General features: G+C 45.9%; 1 protein-coding gene across 1 annotated transcript in view; it reads left to right on the forward strand.

Moving 5' to 3' along the window:
- MTUS2 (microtubule associated scaffold protein 2) overlaps nucleotides 1-22,719 on the forward strand; it is a 565,789-nt gene that overhangs the window by 53,020 nt on the left and 490,050 nt on the right. Inside the window, 1 exon segment of the mRNA XM_042941853.1 lies at nucleotides 428-890. The gene's annotated coding sequence lies outside the window, so the exon portion shown is untranslated.

The following is a 22,719-nucleotide window of genomic DNA, read 5'->3' on the forward strand; positions in this document are numbered from 1 at the left end:
CTTGCTGCGCCCCCATACCCCACTGTGTCCCCCACTCCTCTGCGCCCCCCACCCTGCTGCGCCCCTGTACCCCACTGTGCCCCCCACTTCTCTGTGCCCCCCACCCTGCTGTGCCCCCACTTCTCTGTGCCCCCCACCCTGCTGTGCCCCCACTTCTCTGTGCCCCCCACCCTGCTGCGCCCCCGTACCCCACTGTGTCCCCCACCCCTCTGCGCCCCCCCACCCTGCTGCGCTCCCCACTCTGCCGCTGCTGATGTCTGCAGTTGAGTACATCTGCCTCCCGCCCTTGGAACTCTGCCGCCCATCCGGGGAAATGTCTTTGACAAATTTGTTTACAGAATATCAAATTGTGCATTCATTGGCTAGCTGACTAATCTGAAAATAGCCTGAGGAGGATTTATAAAAGGGCTACTTTCATTGCTCCCAGAACAGAGTTTCTCCCTGTAAAGAGCACACGATTTGGCATCGAGGATTGCCTGCTGCCGTGGCACACACGTCCTGAACTTTAATCCGCACGGAAGTGGAATGAGGGAGTTCAGAAACCACACGGGTGAAGGCGATGGAAGCAAAAGCAGAGCCCAAACCCAAACCCGCGCTCTTGCAGAAGGAGACTCCTGTCGTTTCCAGACGGCTAACGGGGCTGGGCTGGGCGCCCACTGCCCACGTGTCCAGCGCACTTAGTCCTCACCGTGAACGCATCGGCTGGATGTTGTCGTCACGTCCACTTCACTGACGGGGAAGCCGAGACCCAAGGAAAGTTGCTGAGCCACACAGCTCTCGGAGGCACAGCTGACCCTGAACCAGCCATTCTGGCTCCAGACGCACGTCCTCAGCCACTGAATCAGAACCTCCAAGCGGCCGAGTACGTTAGCCACCGAATCTTGAAGGAGGTGTGGATGTCTCTGAGGGCGCTGGTGGCCTGTTTGCCTGGCTTATCTGGGAGGGCAGGGCCTTGTGTACTGAGACAAGGCTACCTTTAATGCATAGCGATGAATGCCGTCGCAGAGAGCCACCCTGGGTGTGGAATTGGGGGTTTCTCACATGGGGTGTAGAACCAAGGAGAACATTTGGGAAGGTAAAAGCTCTGAATGGCAAAGACAAGCCTTCTTAAACTCGGAAGGTTCACTTTGCAACTAATAACCCTTTCAAAAATCCAAAAGATTAAAGTCGTACGCGGTCTGTGAGCTTTTTGGAGGCAATAAAGATCATGGAGATAAGTTTTCTGGAAGGTGTCATGTGGGAACAAAGTCGGCTCTTGAAAGAGAAGGCAGGGGCGCCAGGGTGGCTCAGTAGGTTGAGCGTCCGACTCTTGATTTCGGCTCAGGTCGTGATCTCACAGTGGTTCGTGGGTTCGAGCCCTGGGTGGGGCCCTGTGCTGACAGCGATGAGCCTGCTTGGGATTCTCTCTCTCCCTCCCGTTCCTCCCCACCCCTGCTCATGCCGGCTCTCTCTCTGTTTCAAAATGAGTAAGTAAACTTAAAAAAAAAAAAAAAAAAAAAAGAAAGAGAAGGTAAAGATATCACAGTTTGTGGGTTCAAGCCCCACGTCGGGCTCTGTGCTGACAGCTCAGAGCCTGGAGTCTGCTTCGGATTCTGTGTCTTCCTCTCTCTTTTCCCCTCCCCTGCCCATGCTCTGTCTGTCTCTCTGAAAAATAAACATTAAAAAAAAATTTTTTTTTTTAAAGAATCCTTCCTATAAAAGAATTCCAACCTTAGGAATTGGAGTATCCCGCTTCCTGGAGTAGGGGTGGAGTAGAGGAAAGAGGAAGCTAGAGGGCTTTAACCTGATCCCAGGAGGCAGCAGGTACCAGGGCTGTCTTGTGGGGAACAGGGAGAGACTGATACTACTTTTGAAAGTCAAACTCCAGAGCAGCCCTTTTGGAAGCTTTGTTTTGTTTTGTAAATAAAGAATGAAAATACTTTTTTTTAAAAGTTTATTTTTGAGAGACGGAGAGACAGAGCACGGGTGGGGCAGGGGCAGAGAGAGAGGGAGACACAGGATCCGAAGCAGGCCCCAGGCTCCGAGCTGTCAGCCCAGAGCCCGACGCGGGGCTCGAACCCACAGACAGCGAGATCACAACCTGAGCCGAAGTCGGACGCTCAACCGACTGAGCGCCGGGAATGAAAATACACTTGATATAGTACCGTGGGAGCAACAAGTGAGGGACTTGTTAACGGACTTTGATGATCAGTAGGTAAGAAAGTAGAAAGGGAACGAGAGAACATAGACAAATGAAGGTCAGGGACGATTCCTACTCCAGTTCGTTTGCTTCTGCACAGAGTCTAACCTTAGAGTTTCACTTTGGCGCTTCCTCACCCATCAGTCCATTTTTTCCGTAAGTACCTTTGAGGCCCTGCTGTGTGCCAGGGTCTGGGCTGGACACTAAGGACACAGAGGAGCACAAAGCCGCACATGGTCCCCGCTGTGCTATCTTATTAAAAGCGCCAGTGAACAATTACAGCAGCACCAAGTCCCAAGCAGGAGAGCCCTGTGGCGTCCTGGATGGCCGATAGAGGGATCAACGTAATCAAAGAACGAGAAGAAAGAAGCCAGTGAGGGACGGTGTGCTGTTTCCCTGGGAGGCAGGGTCCTCACTTGCTTAGGAATGTAAGGATGTGTGCATCGACCCTAAGGTTGGAATTCTTTTATAGGAAGGATTCTTTAAAAAAAAAAAATTTTTTTAATGTTTGTTTATTTTTGAGAGAGAGAGACAGAGCATGAGCAGGGGAGGGGAAAAGAGAGAGGAAGACCCAGAATCCGAAGCAGGCTCCAGGCTCTGAGCTGCCAGCACAGAGCCCGACTCAGGGCTCGAACCCACAAACTGTGAGATCATGACCTGAGCCAAAGTCAGACACTCAACCAACTGAGCCACCCAGGCACCCTAATGTAGGAAGGATTCTTGAATGAAGGTGTGCAGGGACCCAGAGCCTTTTCTACTTTGCATCATCCCCCTGCCCCACGTTTACAATGGGTCAGTTATACCACAGTTGTAGCTAAAGGCAGGAACATTGAATTGCAAATTTGTCTTTTGCACTGACCTGCTTTATGAAATGATATTGACACTAGCACACAGCAATTAATAGTTGGCTGAGTACTTTGTAGTTATTTTGACTGTATCTCTGTCCCCAGCCCCCTTTCCTTCCTCTCATTCACCTACCTCCCATGCAGGTAGGATAGGCAGGACAGTATTATGCATCCATTATTGTAATGCATTATTATCATTACGCATCATTATTATTACCACTGTGCCATTATTATCAAAATGGTTTTGAAGATTTGCTGCATTGGACATTAGAAACAAAATTATAATGTGTGCCCACCACCTATAGAGAGGGAGACCGATAACTTTCAAATGTAGTGTGTTAATTTCTCTTGAGGCATGCGCAAAGGACATCAGAAGATGAGGCAGGGGACCCCTAACTCAGCATGTGTGGGGGAGCTTTCTGCAGAATTTTGAAGAATGGGTGAGATTTGGCCGGAAAAGGACAGAGTGGGTGGGAAGCAAGCTCAGACGAAGTTGAGCCCTGCTGGATGAGGAGGTGAGAGTTGAAACCAGATCTTCTGATCTGTCTCCAGTGCTCATTTCCTGAACGAAGCTGCCTTTGGGGGGTGGGGAGGGAAGCTGGTGGGAGAAGATAAAGACCCCGCAGGTGGAGTAGGAAACCAGGAAGCAAGAGAGCCTTCTTTAAACTGATATCAAAGGCTTTTGGGGAATGGGGGAATGTAGACAGTATGTGATTTTAAAAAATGTTTGTTTTTGAGAGACAGTGCAACGGGGGGGGGGGGGGGAGGTGAAGAAAGAGAGAGGGGAACAGAGGATCCAAAATGGGCTGTCTGCTGACAGCGGTAAGCCCCCTGTGGAGCTTGAACTCACGAACCACGAGATCATGACCTGAGCTGCAATCAGACGCTCAACCGCCTGAGCCACCCAGGCGCCCCAGTGTGTGGTGTTTTAAGTTGTCCTTTATGGAGCCTTTATCAAGCCCAGGTGCAGAGCTGAGCCCTGTGCCGTGGTCGCATTTGCCCTTCACACCGGTGCCCCTGTGAAATCTCATCCTGTGCACACTCAGCCTTTGCAGGCACTGTTGTTACACACGGGGAGAGGTGGGACGGGGACACAGCCTGTGCGTCTCACGTTTGGCGTTGTGCCCCTTGTAGCTCTGAATTCGGTGTTAGTGCCTCCGTGTCATAGAGGGAGGAGCTGAGCCAGGGGGTCGGTACGCGGGTTGAGCTTCACCCTGCATTGCCCTGATTCGGTGGTCAGTGCCTCAGGGCTGGGTCTGGTGTGGGGGGCTGTGCGCTGCCCTTGGCATTGTCCTGGGCTGGACGCCTGCAGGCCGTCCCTACAGTTGTCAAGCATGGCTGGATTCTTCACAGACACGCTGAACATACAGACTCTGGGGACCGCTCGGGGACGTCATCCCTCCAGCATAGTCATTTCTATGGTAAAACGCGTTTACAGACCCATTTGTAAGCCGGGCCCGTCGGGGTGGTGTTTTGCTTTCTAGGACTTGGTGTTCATTAGGCATATGCTGGCTTCCGCAGGCCCGATGTGTATGGATGTCTGCCAACTTTCTGAACTATAGCAATTAAGGCTTTTATGCGTTAGCAAGACTCAAACGTAATGCGGAGTACAAGTAGCTACTGTTAGACTTAAGTCCTGGAGTCAAACTTCGTTTTCAGAAAACACACTCAATTTGGAAAGGCAGGGGGTAAATCATCCTGTAACCGATGTAAGGGAGACTGCGTTTACCTAAGGAGTTTCACGAATCAGCAGCATACGTACAGAAAAGATCGAGTGTGGGCAACGTGCATGTTGCTTCAGGAGAAATGTTCCTGTGGGATGGTCAGGGCTCGTGGGAGCAGCCCCCTGATCAGGTGGGGAGAGAGGGCAGAATCCTTTCTTGTAACACGTTTCCCCTGAAGCTCCGTAAGAGGCAGACTTCAGGGTTTTGTTTCAGAATTAATCTTGCTCATCAACGAACTCCATTCTGCCTAGTCGTGTTGCAAAACCTTGAGCCTGGGGGGAGCGGGTGGGGGGAGGCAGAGGCAGGCGGCGGGATTTAACTGGCACTGAGCAGTGATCACTTAGACAAAGCGATGCAGATCTTTGACAGGATGGGTTTAGGGCTCCTGCCATCCGCAAGGAAAGCTTCCATCTGGAGACGCCATCAAAATAATACTTCTAGGTTTTATTGAGGGCCCTCCTCCCATAACCAAATACTGTTGTTTCTGCTCTCCAGATAACTATTTTCACTTGCCGTGAAAACAAGCGAACACCTCGTTTTTCTCTTGGAGGAGAAATGAGTCAGCATTCCTTGCAGCCGTCCCTTTGCCAGCTTTTCACAGGCATCGGGGAATTTGATTCGCTTCCTCCTAAAAGGATAGCATCTGAAAAGAGGAGAGCGGGGAACGCCTGAGGATTTATGTGCCAGCCCTTGAGCTGAGAGGCGAGAAGGAGAGGTTTGGAATAGGGATGTAGGTCTTGACACTTTGAGACGCCCCACGTGAAAGCAGCGGAGAAAGGAGGGTAATTGTGAGAGCCTGGGACCCTTGACTCTGCCTGGGCTGTGCTGCCTTCAGTCCCAAGGAGAAAGCAAGCAGGAGAGACCACCTTAGGGAAACATTGCCACGGGCTGCCCGTTTCGGCATAAAATGGGGCGTGTGCTTGGCTGGTCCCTGTGGCCCTAGGTTGCTGTTGGGGTCGACGGCCCCCTCCCCCCTGCTCCGTGTCTGTGTGTGTGTGTGTGTGTGTGTGTGTGTGTGTGTGTGTGGATGCAGGAGGAATTAGGACAGACCGTTCTTGTGCTGCCTTAGGAGAAACCTTCTCGGTGCACCTGTGAAATCTCATCCCGTACAAGCTCAGTCTTGCCAGACATTGTTGTTACACACAGTGGGGGGAGGTGTGTCAGTGACCCAGGCCGTGCGTGTCACGTTTGGTGTTGGCCGTGGCTCTGCTGGACAGCCGAAGCGTGGCCCGGGTCATAGCCGTCCTCCTGTCTGCGGCAGGCATACTGTCCCTTGCTAGTTCCATCAGTAACGGGTACTGTTCTTATCAGGTAAACTGTCTATTGAAGAGTCTTATCAGTCTCCGAGAGCCTCCGGCAGAGAGAGTTGAAGCTCTGCTGCTCAGGGCCAGGGCCTGTTGAGGGTGGTGCTCTTAGCTGGAGAGTGTCTCTGTCCGCCCTCACGGGGGATGGGGTGGGGGACGTTTTCTCGGTGCCACAGCATAAACAGAGCAAGTGGTCCCTGGGGTTAGGATGCTACATAGAATGGAAAGTAATATGGGGCGGGGGGGGAGTGGGGTGCATTTGTACTTTTAGAATGTGCATGTGAGATTCTGTAGATTAATTGCCTATTGAAGAAATGATTGCCAGACTTGTGTTAGAGAATTCATGCAGGTAGCCTGTCCACCCACAGAGAGCCCCACGCAATGACTGTTCTGCATGTGGGGGGGAGGCTGTGAGGCCAGCCAGGCCTGGTGTGGGTGTACTTCTGTCGCTTATTAGCTCTGTGTAAGCATTTGGCTCTTCTGAGCCTCGGTTTCTTTTACTCTAAAATGGTGACAACAGTCACCCCAAGGGTTGCTTTCAAGATTAAAGGAGATCTCTGCATATATTAATACATTTTAAAATGCCTGGCACTTAGTAGGCAGTCAGCAGGCAGCGTCTGCGATTGCATTAAGGCCAAAATGACATCTTTGGGAATACTCTTCACAAATCAGGAGTCTTGGATCTTTTCTTCATGCATTGTTTTTTTTTTTTTTTTTCTTTTTGCTGAACCTAGAGGAGCACCTGGCACATAGTAGACACTCAGCACTTACCAATGTATGGAAAGATCAGGGGACACTCAGAAGGCAAATATTCTCCCTGTTTAGTGACCCGAGGAGCGCGTGTGTGGAAGGGAACTGCTCTCGTGGTTTGAACGGAGGGGTGGCCACTTGGAAAGCCTATGCCTGGTTTTCCCTGACCCAGTTCCCAGAGATTCCCAGAGAACTCCCCATAGGTTCTCTGGCTTAGAGTTTTGCTGCAACCCTCTTCCCCCCCCAACACACCCAGCTTCCCAAGTATGTGGGAAAGAACACTCTTTTTATTTTTATCCTCGACATAGGAGAGAGAGGCTAATATTTACAAAACAACTTCATCAGAAGTAGACGCCAACACACACACACACACACACCCTCCTCAGCCCATACATGATTTTAATGTGTGTGTGTGAAAGGGCACATCCCAAATCAATCTGACAAATCAATCTGAACTGGATTATTCAACAGTGTTGTTGACATAGCTGGTTTGAAATTTGCAAAATGTTTATTTAGGGTGGCACCTGATAGAATGTACCCAAATTCCATATGATTAAATAATAAAGAACAGCAATACAATCCAACACAATACAATCCAACAGTAGAAAAGCTGGAAGAAAATAGAATGTAGTATTTATGAACCCCCTGGACGACAGATGACTTTCCAGGACTAGGAGTGATCATGGGACTTGAGTACCTAAAATAATCTCAGGTGAAAACAGAATGTAGCCAGAGTGGAGAACATATCTGCAGCCAGTGTGATCAAGTATTAATATGTCTTTTATGTAAAGAGCATATTCAAGTTGATACATAGTAGATAAATGGCAAAAAAAATATGAATAGACAATTTGGAAGAAGTCGAGCTGGTAAATGTGTGGAAATAGGTCGATCTCAAGAAGAACTAAATATGTGCAACCAGAGAGAAGCTTCTGTTTTTAGGTACTGAACTTGAAAAAAAAATCAATGAAAACAGTAGTTGGGCTGGCAAAGATAAACTCTTGCACATTTTCGGTTGCACGGTTAGTTCGTGTAAAACTCTTGGAGAGCAATTTGACAGGCGATCCCCAGATCAATCAGCGTGTGACCGTCTGGTGATTCGGCGTCCCACTTCTGGGACTTTGTCCTAAGGAGCCAGTGCAAAAAGGAAGCCCGTCTATGCACAGGATGTTTGTTGTGGGATTATTTGTAACAGTGAAAATTGGAAACTTCTTAAAAGCCAAGAGAGTGGGATCCATCTCCTGGATGAATTATAAAATCATTAAAAGTGATTCTGAAGATCATGGTAACATGGAAAAATTTAATGTGATATGAACTGAAAAATGGGAATAAAACTCTTCTATACAAAGTGACTTCAGCTAAACATGTATGAATTAAACAGATACATAGTAATATCTCATACTAGGGGATGGTGCTAGCGTTTTGTTGTTTGATTTATAATTTCAAACCATCTATTTAAGTGATTACCATTTCTAAGGGTGATCAAAGAGAAGAAGAAATGGCAGAAAAGACAGACCCATAAAAGGCCGTCTTTCACATGCGATCTCCTCTCTGTTCCTGAACAGGACAGCACTGTGTGGGAGGGTGTGCTGGTAACAAAGCTTCATCTTTATCGGGGGGGGGGGGGGGGGGGGTGTCCCAAGGCGGGGGTGTCCCAAGCTCATCGAATTCAACTTTTTGCCCCTTTTCCTCCTCCTTCCAGCCTTTGTCTCCTGAGCAGTTGGCTTCCGTGACTCTCCAAGAGCTGCTCTGCCGGCCATTTGCCCCACAGACCGGCAGATGATGCCTCACTAAAATTCACTCCCTTCCCGGATCAGGTGCTGGTCGTCTGCAGCCCTCCCACTCACTCGCAGTGTGTTGGTCTGAAGGACCACCCAGCCTGCTGGGCAACTGGCGAGGTGGCCCCCAGTCGTGATCCGGCCGAGGTTCCCTCCCTGAGCCGTCACCAGAGACCCACAGAGTCCTTCCTGCCAGCGTCCTGGTGCTGAGCCCTGCAAGCGTTCCCGCAGAGCCTGAGGCTGAGGGACTTTGACCTTGGACAGAAAAGGTTGATATTAACAGGCAGCCGTTTCTGCTCCTCTGCAGCGGGACCAGCATAACCCTTGTGCACGTGTCTGTTCGCCTGGAGCGGGCTTGCCAGTGAGGGAAAGACAGCTCATTTTAGCAGAAGAATGTCTCACAGGTGCCACAAGCGCCATGGGTCTGCTGAAAACAGATGTGTTTTAAGATAAAGTTGAAGTTCAGCTTCCAGGCCCCGTATAGTTCCTTATCTGGAGAAGTTGTGGGTTAGGAATTACGAATTATATCCCCGTGCCTCTGGTTTTTATCTTTTGCCACTTTGTCCACTTTTTAAAAAAATATATAAATGTTTATTTTCGAGAGAGAGAGAGGGAGAGAGAGAGAAGGGGGGACAGAGAGAGAGGGAGACACAGAATCAGAAGCAGGATCCAGGCTCTGAGCTGTCAGCACAGAGCCCAACGTGGGGCTCGAACGCATGAACTGTGAGATCATGACCTGAGCCAAAGTCAGACACTTACCCGACTGAGCCACCCAGGCGCCCTGCATCCACTTTTGATTTTGGTGAATGTCTAACCATCCACACCTTCCTGCACTGGGTATTCACAAATGCAAGAAGCTGTCTTATAAACGTATACCAATTACGAGTTCACTATATAACAACTGCTAGCTACCTAGTAACCATAGCAAGTATATTATAAGCGACCATGAAGGGGAAAGGGAAGTGGGATAGTTTTCTACACTATTTTATGGGGAAGGCAAGATTAACCTGATTTCAGGTTATCAGATTAACCCACTTAGGTCAACATTTGAGCTGTGATCACATCTGGACAGGAGAGTCCCGTGCTTCCAAGAATATATCATGGGGTGGGGTGCCTGGGTGGCTGAGTCGGTTAAGCCTCCAACTCTTGGTTTCAGCTCAGTTCATATTGTCACAGTTTGTGGGTTTGAGCCCCACCTTGGTCGCTGTACTGACAGTGAGGAGCCTGCTCAGGATTCTCTCTCTCCCTCCCTCCCTCCCTCTCTCTCTCTCTCTCTCTCTCTCTCTCTGCCCCTCCTGTGCACGCTCTCTTTCTCTCTCTAAATAAATAAATACTTAAAAAAAAGAATGTATCATGGCAAGTGGATGGCACCTGTAGCTTTGGGACTTCCCAGGCTTCCTGGCTCACGGGGCTGTTCAGGTTGGTGAGGCCGGGAACAGCTGCTGTGACTTACCAGGTTTCTATCATTGTCATTGCTGACTAGGTCCTACTCAGCACCTGAGTGGTTTGGTGGCCCTGAAAGGCTGAGAGAGTAAATGTGGGCACAGGAGGCACCTGAAGGAGAGTCAGGTCTCTGAGACACTGATTTCCTTCATTTATTCATTTATATATTTATTGCGTTCTCATTATTTGTCATCACCGACAAATTTCTTCATCAGTATCTTGAACCTAGCTATAGGCAGGCCAACCCGATTAGTTAGAGAAGGGGATTGGTTAACGTGGAGCTGTATTCAGGGCTCATATGGACCGTGTTAAAGCCACTGGGAGTCTCTTGCTCCCAGGCAGTATCTCTGACTCCCGATAGCTATCTTGTCAGTGAATACTGTTGGGCACTCAGTGACCCAAGTTAGACTGTGGGTGGCTTAGTGCAATTAACCCCCATCTCTGGAGAGTAGATGTGACGTTTCTGTTGTCTTTTTAAATTTTCTTTCTTTCTCTCTCTCTTTTTTTTTTTTTTTTTGCCAAGGAAGGGTGGCTACTTGATTTAGTATTCCATTTCAGAATAATACAATGGAATGAAGGCTTTATATTCTGTTGGGTTCATTTCTGTGAGAATTTATTATCTGAGTCGTCGAAAGTCAAATGGCCTTAGGGAGTGTTCCGTGAAGACGCTGAGAGGAGTAAGCAGTCCTTTGTCGCATCCTCAGAATTAAACAAGTCGACGGTGCCAGTCATCAACCCAGCAGAGGGCTTCAGTTCAAAAAGGACACAGGGAAAGGTGTTCGTCTCCTTTTAAAATTGCTTCTAAAAATAAAACCCTGTTTCCTGCAATGCTGGGTATAGGAGGCAGGAATTAGAAGCAACAGAATATTCTAGGGGTTTGGTAAAATATGTTGAGCCAAAATAAACGCGAGAGCTCTGGGCATTATTTGAGCTTATTGTCTATTTGAAGTGACAGTGTTTATTCTGATCTTAGACTGTCTCAGTCCCCTTTTTTGGAATGAGGTAAAAATGAACGAATACCCAAGATGTCAATTCCAAGATGTCAGCGTGTCAAACTGTGTTCTGTAGATTCCTAGGAGGAGTTTGGGGGAAGGAAAGGAGGTGAGAAAGTTTTTTTTTTGGGGGGGCGGGGCTCAACTGATGTTTTAGGATTTACAGCATGGAATCCAGAATCCAGAAGCCTAGACTGTTCTATAATTTATACTCCAGTTTTTTTTTTTTGTTGTTACCTGTAAGGAATTAGGAGATTTTTGTTCTTAGTCTCATGTGAAAAGCCTAATAATAATTGCTGTGGAGCAAAACCCACCAAACAAAAACTTTGAAAAGGCTTTTCTGGTGTATTATTTTTCACCGTTGAATATATTTCAAACAAGTCCTAATTGGCAAAACCCAAGTTAATACTCATTAAGTTAATAGCTAAAGACCATGCCTTTCAAAACCCAGTGATGGTAGTGGTGATGACTAAATTAAATGAAAAGTTGTGGGTCTGAAGTTGTGCTTGATTCAAGAAGTTGCACGGTTTTAAACTCACTGAACAAAAATACTGTGCTCAGATTCCTCACACCTGAGAGGCTTGAGTTCCTTTTTTTTTTTTTTTTAAGTTTATTTATTTATTTTGAGAGAGAGCAGGGAAGGGGAAGAGAGAGAGAGGGAGAGAGAGAATCCCAAGCAGACCTCACACTGTCAGCACAGAGCCCCACTCAGGGCTCAAACTCACGAACTGTGAAATCATGACCTGAGCCAAAACCAGGAGTCAGACACTTAAGTGACTGAGCCACCCAGGTGCCCCTGATACTTTAGTATCAGCTATTTTCATTGCAGTCCTCCCTTTGAGGAGGGGGGGGGCGGCGGGCAGAAATTGGCTGATTGCTCAGGGAGGGAGAAGTGTGAGTTAGTGATAGGCAAATAGGAACCATGGTTGTAAATCTGATCAACAGTGTCTTTTCATTGTATTGTCCTTTTATTATTATTAAAAAAATTTTTCCCCCCATGCACATACAGCTGCCAGTAATTGAAGTTTTTGGTCAGTATAGACTTAGCAACTCTTGAAGAATACGAAACCAGGGGCTGGGTGGCTCAGTCAGTTAAGCTCAGGTCATGATCGCACGGTTTGTGGGTTCGAGCCCCACGTCGGGCTCTGTGCTGACAGCTCGGAGCCTGGAGCCTGCTTCGGGTTCTGTGTCTCCCTTCTCTCTCTCTCTGCCCCTCCCCTGCTTGTGTGCTTTCTGTCTCTCTCTCAAAAATAATAAATGTCTTTAAAGAAAAAGAATGTGAAACATAGTCATGTGCTTCGCTTAAAATTCTTTCCAGTGAATATGGGTGCATTGTGTGTGTATTTTCACCAGTTCAGACTCTCTGTGAAACAGTTGGTTGTTCGTGCAGCAAATTTTAATGTGCATAAGAAATGTTAAGTACAGATTCCGGGGCCCGTCCCCCAAGGCTCTGGCTCGGGGTTCAGGAATCTGCATTTCTAATAACTACTGTTAAAGACTGGGCTGCAGGTGACACAAAGGCCCGTGATTTGAAGAAACGTTGCTTGCTCTGGCGTCTTGAAGACCAAGCTAACGGAGTCCCTTTCGTTTGCATTCTGGTTCTAGCTCTTTCCCCAGTCCTCTGGGTCAGAACCTCACTCGTGTGTCAGAATCCAATGAAAGCGATGAAAGTCTCAGAAAATATGAAATCTTCATCTTAAGTTGGCGGACTGCCATGGCGTTCCCAGCCATTTGTGCTTCCAGCCGCGACTTTACGATTCCTCTGTAAGTGCTCGATAACGAGGGGCCGAGCTTAGTCATGCAGATTGTTTGAGCCCCAAGTATCCACACTTTAAATGGGGAGAAAGTGGAACCTGTGCTGTGGAACCCTGAGGATTTGGGCCCGTGGTGGAGTCCCCTGTACCAGGAGATGGGTTATGGTATTTCTAAGGTGAGCCACTTAAAGTAAGCGTATTGATCGGTCTGGCGTGCGAAGAGTAGCGTCATCGGCAACAGACCTCGGGTTTTCCCCATGGTGACATTCTAGGGAGGACGGGGGCACTGGGGTGGTGGCCTCTTGGAGGCTCAGCTGCTGTAGCTCTTTGTCGTTCGTTTTCTCCTGCGATTTCCTTGATGCGTGAGCCAAAGTGTTTTTTCCTGAAAGCAGAACTGGAAACAAACCGTGTGAGGCCCTGGGAGAACTCTGCTTGGAGTCCGGATTCCTTACTCTTCTCCGTTTCAGATGCTAGCGAGATGCTGCTGCTGCTGCTGTGGTTTGTGGTTGTTTCTGACAAGTATCCACGCAGGAGGAGGGGCGTCCAGCGACGGCGCGTTTAATTTTTCACGAGGAGTGCATTTTCGCGCTTCCCCCGTGCGGTGCTTCTGAGGCTCGTCAGCACGAAGATGTTCCCTATCTGCACGGGAGCAGGTGTGCGCGCTGGGTTTTGTGCTCGTGTACGAGAGGGTGGCTGCTCCTGCCGGTGCCACTTCCCGCACACTTTCGTTGCTTTCGTCGTGGTTGAGCTACCGTGGTCATTTGGCCACAGCTCCTCGGAAGCCGGGTGGCCGTTTGGGTTTTTTCCTTCTGCGGAAATTCAGATGTGCGGATCGTCATTTTCCTGAACTTCCGACGGTCGGGAGGCACAAGTGACGAGAGCAGTTGCAGGTAAGGGCGTGATGGGAACAAAGAGCGGTGTGCTGCCTCCTGCCTCTTGGCACAGAGCTTTTGATGGTTTTTATTATTGATCCTCGTGGCATCTGTGCCTCTTGACTGCTGGACCCTATGGGGCGGAAACATTCTGTATTAAAATACTAAAATGACTGATAATGGTTTTCAGCTGAGGGTTTTTTTTTTGTTTATTTTTAATGTTTATTCTTGAGAGAGAGAGAAAAACAGAGTGCAAGCGGGGGACGGGCAGAGAGAGAGAGAGAGAGAGAGAGAGACAGAGGGAGACACAGAATCCGAAGCGGGCTCCAGCCTCCGAGCTGTCAGTGCAGAGCTCAACACGGGGCTCGAACCCACAAACCGTGAGATCATGACCTGAGCCGAAGTCGGACGCTTAACTGACCTGAGCCACCCGGGCACCCCTCAGCTGAGTTTTGAATTTATTTTTAAATGGTTTGAAGTAAATACTTAAATTTATTGTAAACTTCCCTCACCTGTTTCTCATTTTAAAGAGAGTTTTATGTACAGTTTGGAGAACGGCTGCAAAGAATGGTTTTTAGACAAACTGTAATTTTCATTTTAACGTGTAGCAGTTTTGATTTAGCCTTTATTTTTGGTTGAGTCCTAGCATGTTTTTTCTGCCTGGTATTATTTGATACAATGATTGATAGAAGGATTACTGGCTATCCTGTATATGACTCCCATGCCTGCATTTGAAAGTTTCTAAATCCTCCTTTTAAAACATATCTGTAATTGAGGATTGATTGAAACTGTAAAATGAATTTTAAAATGCAGGTAAAATTTTTTAAGGACAGTAACAGGATCATGAATGAATCAAAATGCAGCATTACACCTGCTTCCTGAACAAATGTTCAAGTTACATAAATTACCTCTACATCCCTCCAAGCCCTTGGAAACATAGGTGAAAGTCTTAAGTCTTGCCTACTGTACTTTAGTGGTAGATGGTATATGTGGAGGGCAGATGGATAGTGAGGGAATGTGTCGGTCTGATCTTACACAAGGCAGTTACCAAGAATGGCCAAATGTTTAGCTTCTAAAAGACCTTTGCTCTTCATGTTAAGCAACTATGCCCCCCTTTATTACTATTAAATAAAAGTTGCTTGTGTCTCTAACCCTTTGTGGTGTGTAAGCAAAGCTCTTTTCCTTTTCTTCCTATTCTCCCCCTTGTATTTCATTTAATATAGATTTAAAAGTTTAAGAGAAAATTAGAAGAAAAACGTGGGGAGGCACTATATTGACCAACAATGCAAAGAGAAAGTTCTGGACTTGCCTAGATGTGATCAGGTGCTTCTGGACAAAGAGAAATGTCATTCAGAATTCCAGTAAATCTCTTATGCAAAGTTTCACCTCTCATTTTCTTGTCTTTTCTGCCAAATACCATTTCGTATTGCTTAGAAAATACTTAGTGGGAGGAAGGGTTAGTGTTTTTCATACTAGAATACTTGGGTTATATTTAAAAAAACTTTTTAACGTTTTTATTTAGTTTTGAGGGACAGAGAGAGAGTGTGTGTGAGGAGGGGAGGGGCAGAGAGAGAGAGAGGGAGACCCAGAGTCTGAAGCAGGCTCCCGGCTCCCAGTTGTCAGCACAGAGCCCGACGCGGGGCCCGAACCTATGAACTGTGAGATCATGACCCGAGCCGAAGTCAGACGCTCAACCGACTGAGCCACCCAGGCGCCCCTCAGTTCTTTTGTAACTCTTAATGCGTGTGTGTGGGCTTCCTTCAGTAACGAGGTGAAGAATATTGGGAGCCACTGTATTGGGCAGGGCGTGAGGTTTCCTTGTAAGCCGGTCGCTGGCGTTCCGGGAGTGCGGTTCTGTGCAGCTGTCACCAACAGCACCTGTGTCCCGTGCTTACTGTTTCGCCACGGTGATTGACTGTGGCAGCTTCTTTTCCTTTCTCCTGAAATGCTAGCACAAGGGCCCCGGGGAGCAGCTGCAAGTGCCAAGCTTTTTCGGCACAGCGGTCATTGCCAAGACAGGTACCGTTCGCTCAGTCAGACTCCGGGGCCCTGGTGGTGCGGCATCCTGGGACAGTTAGGATCCTTCGGAGGGAATCCCAGGAAGACCCAACACGAAGAGTCGACCACGTAATTTTTGTACCTGCTTCTAAGGAATTCAAAGCACTTTTCCAACATCCAACTTCTGCTCAGGTCATGATTCTTGTGATTCATCTTTGTCTGTCTGTAACAGAGGTGGAGGAACCACAGGGCTACTTTAAAGGAAAACAGGAGGAGGAAATGGATGTCGAAAAACAGCATTTTCTCCCAAATTCAGAACCTCGTCCGTTTTAGATGCTCATTTTAGCTCACTCGGGTGGAAATCCACGCTGCACTGCAATAATGGGTAATATATTGGCTTATAGTCGTGTTATCCCGTATGACAGATTCATCCGTTTCTTGCCATGGAACCTGTATTTCTGTGGTGGTTGAACGTTCACCCAGAGTCATCAAGAGGTACTGTGATCAGTGACGGCAGTGACGGTTTCCTGTCAGCTCGTGCTGGAATTTTAGTAAGCTCTTTTCTCATCTTTCGGTGTTAGAGCTTCAGGGGGAAGAAGGAGGTGACTCACCCACGGTGTTGTGCTGTTGGCCCTGGGTTCCATCTGCCCAGGGCGTTCTGATCAGTTTGCTACTGTGTATATGGTGCCTGGTGTGAGACTTCCAGTCACTAGTAGGACTCAGACATTATAAAGGGAAGAATTGGGATAGATCTTAAACCTTTTGGATTTTAGGGACTAGATAGTCCAGGAGAAGATATTCCAATTTTTATTTTCGCCAACCAGGTAAGTTAAAAAGAAATACTCAGTCATCATCTCCCACCAATACGGTCATCGTCTCCTTGGTTTTGTTGCCTTCTAGAGAGTTCGTGAAAGAAAGGACATGTTAACGTCAGAAAAGTAGGAACTTTGTAATCTCAGACTGTCAGTCCTCTAGAGATGAATCGAATTCAGCTTTATAAAGAGTTCACTATGTGTCTTTTTTGAAAAAAAATTCACCAGGACACCTGGGTGGCTCAGTCGGTTGAGCATCCAACTTCTGCTCAGGTCATGATCTCATTGTTCGTGAGTTTAGGCCCCACATCAGGCTCACTGCTGTCAGCACAGAGCCCCACTTGGGATCCTCTGTCCCCTTTCTCTGTCTCTCCCCCCTCAAAAAGAAACATTAAAAAAATAAAAAATAGGGGCTCCTGGGTGGCTCAGCCGGTTGAGCGGCCGACTTCGGCTGAGGTCATGATCTCGTGGTCCGTGAGTTTGAGCCCCGCGTCGGGCTCTGTGCTGACAGCTCAGAGCCTGGAGCCTGTTTCAGATTCTGTGTCTCCCTCTCTCTGACCCTCCCCCGTTCATGCTCTGTCTCTGTCTCAAAAATAAAATAAAACGTTAAAAAAAATAAAAAATAAATAAATAAATAAATAAATAAATAAATAAATAAATAAATAAATAAAATTCACCATAGACTGATTGATAAAAACTTTATTTCAGGCCAGAGTTTGGGAAGCACTGGGCTGCCTGATCTTTAGGACTCCTCTCAGTGTCCCCATTCCATGGCTTACATGTGTGCAGGATGCTCTTGGGTACAGGCAGAAAAGAGAAGGTTGGTCAACATGAGTGCAGGACAGTTGCCAGAAATTTCTCTTTCAAAACCGCGTAGCTGTAGTGTTTACACAGGGTTGATTTGATTATCTACAGGTCCACTGCAAATCCTTCTCAAAGGGCAGACACGTTCAAAGCTGTTGAAGAGCTCTTTAGAATCTTGACCTTGGCTCCCAAGTCCAACCCTGGCTGGCTCTCGCTCACTTAACTTGCTCTGGGTTTCTCAGACCTCAAAGGTAACTGATTAAAGCTGACTCTCCTAGCATCCAATGAGCCTAGCTGGATAGCCCATTCTTCTGATGATTTCACATTGGTGTTGATCTTAGGGCCCTCTCAAAGCTTTTAAATTCCAGTTCATTTTAATTGTTCCTTAAAGTACTTTTACAATCGCTGGACTTTCATTGGTCCATTTGTAAATCAATTATTATCGTAAAGAAAGACTCTCTTCTCTTTCAGTGCCATTCATAGAGTTTCCTTAAAAAGTAGTAGTGAAACAAAAAAGCGATGGGGCAGTTTCCTGTATTTTATGGGACTGTTTCCTGTGCAGTAGAGGCACTGTTTTGGTTATTATCAGATATTTGAATTACTGTAAAATGTTCACTCTTGGGCTGACGTAGATTCTGATTTCCTTGTGCACACTAGTAAAAAGGTATGTGGAATATTACTAGATTGAAATTTTTACTTTCAAAAGAAACTTAGGTCTTAAAAGAAGAGGAATCCAAATCAAATACCTCTTATTGTTTGAATAATAATAATAATAATAATAATAAGACAGTCTTGATATTGTTTCCATTGTCCAAATGGTTGGACAAATGGCCTCACTGGGAGAAGCAGGCAGATGACAGACTGTAGGAGGAGGAAGGAAGGTCCGCTGGATCAGAACTGCACATCACAGCCCCTCGTCTTCTCTTCAGTCAAGTTCTCTGCTGGGCTGTTCACCATCTCATGTTGGTTGCCCTCAGTTATCGGTATCCATGCCGGTGGTAGTGATTAAGCTTGTAGATTAGTTGGGGTTTATCAAGTTTGGTTTGATTTGCAACTGATCAAGGATAGTGGCTAGAAAGACAACAGGAGTTTGTCGGAGCAGCACATGAGAGAGATTGTAGGGTGACAAGACATGGAGATTTTCAGGAAGGGAAAGATGTAGGTGGCTTGATTCATACTTTAAAAGATGACTGCGGTGATGTGTGGACAGTAGACTATAGAAAGTCCAGTGAGGAGGCTGTCGGACAAAGAGTCTGATGCAAGGTGGGTGATGGTGGGCAGCTGAGGAAGACTGGGTAAGTTTAGAATATGTTTTGAGAGATATGTTGATGGATTCCAGGAGGGGTGTAGAGGAAAGAGAGGAATTAAGGGGCATTCTTAGGTTTTTGTCCTGAACAATTATTGTGTAGATGTGATACTCCTTACTTAGTTGGGGAGGGCTTGGAGAATTGTAGGTTTTGAAGAGAAAACCAAAAGTTTTATTTTGGTTATGTTAAGTTTGAGATCCATATAGACCATCCAATGGGAGACCTGAGGGCATAAGCAATACTTGAAGAGTGAATGGCTGTGAATTTTCCAAGTCTGATGAAAGACATCACAGATTCAAGACACTCCACAAACTCCAAATAGTCCTGTCTTTGACGGAGTAACGACGGTAAAACCGACTTGGTGGCTTTATGAGAGAATCAATAGAACCAGAAGATGATGCACTTATGTGCTTAAAAAACTAAAGGAAAGTAACTGCCGACCTAAAATTCTAGATACAGTGAAAACATCCTTCAAAGACAAAATAAAGAATTTTTGGGCAAATGTATTGCCCTCCCCCCAACCCTCCCCCCCCCCCCCCCCCCCCCCGGCAAAAACACACAAAAAACGCATTGCCAGCAGACCAAAATGGAAGTAAGGAGATATAGGAAGAAACAATATATTTCAGTGACACGTCTTTGAGATTCTTGAACATGCCACGAGGGAACATTTACTCCCTTCAAATAGTCTTTCAACGTATCCTGTGTTCTCTGCCTGGTGTTTTTCTCATCTTTAAGTTAACCCACTCTGCTCATTTAGATAGAATCACAAAGGGCATTTCTCTGAAAGCCTTCTTTGATACCCCTTGAAAGCTAGATTAAGTTCCCCCTATAAAGGGTATCATGAGTACCCAAATGTTAATTTTTGGACTTCTCTACCATGTTCAGTAGGGAAGTTATCGTCATAGCATAAAAATATTTGTGAACTGATAACATTTAAATTAGTTCACACTTAAACCTGTTGCCTTAACACTGGCATTGATCCTCATTCATCCTGTCAGTGTCTTGTATTAACCTCTAGTTGATAGTTGGATGTTTACAACTATGCAGAGCCAGTCGGTTCTAAAGTAAAATCACTCATGTCACCATCTATGCAGAACTTTATGAACTTGATGACAGTGATGTTGAATTATAGAACCATATGTAATGGTATTGACCAGTAACTGTCCAGTAGAGTTATATGAGTTCATAATTGAGGAAGATACAATGGACAATGAATGACCTTTAATAGATGCTAATTTTGGACATCAAGGAGCTAAAAAAAAGACTCTAAGAAAATTCTTTTTATAAAATCACTTTCTTTATTGTCACCCTGTAAAAGTTCAGAATGAAAATAGGGTTTTGTACTATGTTGTTTATTATATGGTATTTGGGGGGAATTATCCATCTCTCTGATCAACACTTGACTCATATTTTTTGTTTTAAGAATTACTTTCTGGGGCGCCTGTGTGGCTCAGTCGGTTGAGCGTCCGACTTCAGCTCAGGTCACGATCTCACGGTTCGTGAGTTCGAGCCCCGCGTCAGGCTCTGGGCTGATGGCTCAGAGCCTGGAGCCTGCTTCCGGTTCTGTGTCTCCCTCTCTCTCTGCCCCTCCCCCATTCATGCTCTGTCTCTCTCTGTCTCAAAAATAAATAAACATTAAAAAAATTAAAAAAAGAATTACTTTCTTAAATATTCTTAAATATTAGATGAAATTAAACTTATTTTTATTTTTCTTATCATTTTTAAGATAAAGCATTTAATTTATGTTGTGTAATAAATCATATAAAACATAATGGCTTAAAACAGAGGAATCCTTTGTTATGTCCTATGGTGTCTGTTAGGAATTCAGGAAGGGCGTGGCTAGGTCTTTTTTGGTGTCTCTTAGATTGTGGTGATCATATCTTCTCTGAGGCTGCATGCTCTATAGCCATGACTAGGCTGGAGTGGCTCATTAGTGTGCCTGGCCATTTATCTGAGGCCTCAGTTGCCCCCCCATGGGGGTCTTTTTATGGGGGTGCTTGAATGTCTTCATGGCATGGTACCCAGCCCTCTCAAGAGCAAATGTTCCAAGAAGCCAAGGTAGAAGCTACAGTGCCTTTTTATGACATCAGAAGTCCCATACTGTGACCGCCACTGATGTTAGTCACACAAGACCAATGCTGCGTCACTGTGGGATGAAACTATAGAAGGACAGGAAAACCAGGAGTCATGGATCATTGTAGGCTTTTTGGGGGCTGGAAACCACATGAATTATCCTTTTTTTTTTTTTTTTTTTTTTTTTTACAATATACTATGAAAAGTTTGTTTTAAATGGATTCACTCTGAGGGGTCTTGGTTTAGTATCAGTTATCCTAAGAAAAGTAAGGTCTCCCAAACTCTTCTTTTGTAGAAGTTCTTACCATAATTGTAATTCACATGTATTTATGAGGTTATATTATTGTGTCCCCCCTCAAGACAATGTTTTATGAAGGAAGGATTCAGTGTACCCCACCAACCAGCATAATAGTACAGTACCTAGCACATATAATAGGTGCTCAGTAAAAATGTATTAAATAATTGAATAAATGAATCCAGTTGAACTTGTTTGTTCTCTGTTGGAGAAATTCCAAACTTAGATTAAATAGATTCGGTTCTTTTTTGTTTTTATTATCCAGGGTATGCCCTTAATTGCCGCTTTACTAATCCTATGTGTTGAGTATTCTGTATTCATGTTACTGTTTAATTTTTAAAGGATTAACTTAATCTGCACTACTGTGGAAGGAAAATATACACCATATGTAGATTTATGCTATTGGGTTTATATGGATTTAGCATGTTCCCCGGGAGAAAATTGTTCAGCTGATTATGTAATTGATCACTTGACGTCACTCAAGAATATTGATGATCATTTCAACAATTTGGGGTTAGTAAGAAAGATAAAGCTGTATGTTTAAATGAAAAAAAAACAGGTTTCTATTCATTGAGGTTAAGAATCTATCAGTAAAGGGGCGCCTGGGTGGCGCAGTCGGTTAAGCGTCCGACTTCAGCCAGGTCACGATCTCGCGGTCCGTGAGTTCGAGCCCCGCGTCAGGCTCTGGGCTGATGGCTCGGAGCCTGGAGCCTGTTTCCGATTCTGTGTCTCCCTCTCTCTCTGCCCCTCCCCCGTTCATGCTCTGTCTCTCTCTGTCCCAAAAATAAATAAAAAAACGTTGAAAAAAATTAAAAAAAAAAAAAAATCTATCAGTAAAGATTTACAGCAATTTTTTAAGGGATTATTTTGTAGGTTTGCTTATTGTAATGTTCTAGAATGTTTTATTCATCACTTGTTTTGCCTGCTAAAACCTGTTTAAAATGTTTTTTAATTTAAAAATTGATGAGACTTGGATGGGTGGCAGAATGCCAGGAAGGCCCCAATTCCTACAGTTGCCTGCATACTGTTATTCTGAGATGCTGTTATTGAACCGTTTTAGCTAACAGCTGAAACATGATTCTCTCCCAGGAGGATTTTAGCACTTCTAATCTTTTGCTCCATCTCTGCCTTCTTTCAGAATTAAGGAGCCTAATTCTGATCAGGGTCTATGTTTCCCCCTAGATTATACATTCTGAAGTAAAGAGGCTATGTCTGTCCTTTTGCCCTCATATGCTTTCATAAGACCATCTAGTTAAGAGTGGTTAAATAATGAAATTTGGATTTGCCCACATCAATATGGAAGCCTAAAGGGAGGGTAGGATTGAGGGTAACGTCATCTAGAGGTTCAAGCTACGTTTCCATGTGGACATCTTGGCTCTACTGTCCTCCGGATCCTCTGGCCATCCTACGGATGGCTGTAGTGGTTCCCAGCCTGTCATCTCAACACACTGTCCAGATAAGAGGAGAGCTGTTTCTTTGAGGTACCATAAGATTGAGGGAAGTCTTTTTCAGAAATCCCCTGGAAGGCGCTCTGTTGGTGTCTTTGGTCTAGGTTGAGTCGTAGGCTCATTCCTGAACTCATCTTTGGTGATAGGAATGAGATTACCTTTGGATCAGTCAGGCCCATGTGTGGAGCTAGGAGTGGGGCCAGGGATGCATTGGAGGAGAGGTGAAGACCTGAGCAAAATCAAAATTTTATTAGGAAGGAGGTAATACGTGCTGGGTGGATGACCAAAACAGTACCCATACGCTTCCTGTTATGTCCCCGGTACCTGGAACAATGCCTGGCACA

The sequence above is a fragment of the Panthera leo genome, chromosome A1 (genome assembly GCF_018350215.1).
Source record: "Panthera leo isolate Ple1 chromosome A1, P.leo_Ple1_pat1.1, whole genome shotgun sequence".
NCBI classification, from domain to species: domain Eukaryota; kingdom Metazoa; phylum Chordata; class Mammalia; order Carnivora; family Felidae; genus Panthera; species Panthera leo.